General features: G+C 47.3%; 1 pseudogene; it reads right to left on the bottom strand.

Annotated features, from left to right (window-relative positions):
• Nucleotides 1-905: 905 nt before the first annotated feature.
• LOC103581552 lies at nucleotides 906-1,295 on the bottom strand (annotated as a pseudogene).
• Between the last annotated feature and the right edge of the window lie 429 nt (nucleotides 1,296-1,724).

Raw genomic sequence — 1,724 nt, 5'->3', positions numbered from 1 at the left:
GTGCGTGTGTATTTGTGTGTTCATAGATATACAAGTGTATGCATATGTGCGTATGAACATCCCCTGCATGGGGATTTGCCCTCATCCTTAAAAGGTGAGAGTTTTGCACACGCCAATCAGCTGGACACCTATATTTCATCACATATTGCAGTATTCCCTTCTTTTTTAAGGCTGAATACTATTCCATGGCATGTGTATATCACATTTTTTATTTCTATTAATCTGTTGATGGAAATTTACATTGAGTTCCCATCTTTCAAGCACATAACTTGTAAATAGCAGAGAGTAACACTCTTAGCTGGACTCTTCCCTAGGTAGTTTTCAAAGTTTGGCAGGACCATGAGCTCCTTTAGGACAAAGATTGTGTTTAATTTGTTCAATGATAAATTCTACATAGTAGGTGCTCAACAATATGAATTAAATACTTTAGGGACCTATTACAAGTTTTAGTCTCATCATTTCTCTAAATTAAAACCATGAGTGGGGTTGGATGTTGAGTATGCATGAGTATTTGAACAGTGTTTCTTTTGGAAGAAAAAAAAATCAATGAAACACAATGGTGACAAATTGTTATTATAATTATACTTAATTATGCACAAATATAAAACTAGTTTTAAAAATCTGTATGCTTAATGGTATGTTTTTATATCTATAAAACTAAAAATTTTGCAGATATTACAAATAAAACAGTAACACTAATAAAATTAAGAAGTTCCAAATATGCTTCAGATTATGCTTTTTGTCTTAAACACAATCACTTCTCACTGAAAATAGATCTAGTTGTCGTGCTGCAAGTTTTATTTTGAGCATGCCATGCCTATATATCCCTAAACACATGGCACATCTCAATTCTTGACCACCCTTCTTTGCTGAAACGATTGGCACACTTTAGTTTATACAATGATTCATAATGTAACTTTCCATTCAGGNCACTTCTCCAGGTGGAAGGCGGACTCCATGGCCCTGAGGCCGCTCTCCCAGTCCTGGCGATCGGGCTTCTTGATGTCGCGAAGGCAGATACGGCCCCCGCGCTGGTTCTGCAGCCTCATGAGCTCCTCGGCGTGCTCACGCTTCTCGTGCGACTGGTGCAGGAAGTAGCGGGCGAAGTGCTTGAGGGCCAGGGCGTCGCGGTCGAAGTAGAAGGCCATAGACAGGTAGACGTAGGAGGCGTACAACTCCAGGTTGATCTGGTTGTTGATGGTGGCCTCGCATTCAGGATGGTAGTTCTGGCGCAGCTGTGAGCGCGCAGAGGCCATGGCGGGTGGTGGCAGCGCTGGCAAGATGGTGAAGGGTCCACTGGCGCGTGGAAGGCTGAGCGGGTGGCGGTGGCGGCTGCCTCGGGGCGCTCCCAACATGGACGTTAGGCAGCAGGTAGGCCACGGGACCGGAAGTGGGTGGTGGATACTGTCACGTGACGTGGGGCGGGGGAGCCATATCCATTGGGGGTCGGGGGTCAGAGGGACCAGGGCCAGCAGGTCAGAGGGACCGATGTTAGCAGGTCAGGGGGGGGTGAGGAGTGGAGATCAGGCAGTCGTGGGGATGGGGGTTAGTGGGTTGGGGGCAGATTTCAGTGGGGAGGATGGGGTCAGCTGGTCGGGGGTCAGAGATCAAAGGAGCAGAGGGCAGGGGGCAGGGAGCAGGTGGTGGTGGTGGGGGAAGCCTGCTGGGGGTGATCAAGGGGGAGGAGGGTGGTGAGCACTGAGTTCCATCTGAAATCCAGGCAA

This window comes from Galeopterus variegatus, unplaced genomic scaffold (genome assembly GCF_000696425.1).
Source record: "Galeopterus variegatus unplaced genomic scaffold, G_variegatus-3.0.2 Scaffold13323, whole genome shotgun sequence".
Taxonomy (NCBI): Eukaryota; Metazoa; Chordata; class Mammalia; order Dermoptera; family Cynocephalidae; genus Galeopterus; species Galeopterus variegatus.
Note: the sequence above shows the minus strand (reverse complement) of the source record. Positions and strands in the feature narration are given on the sequence as shown.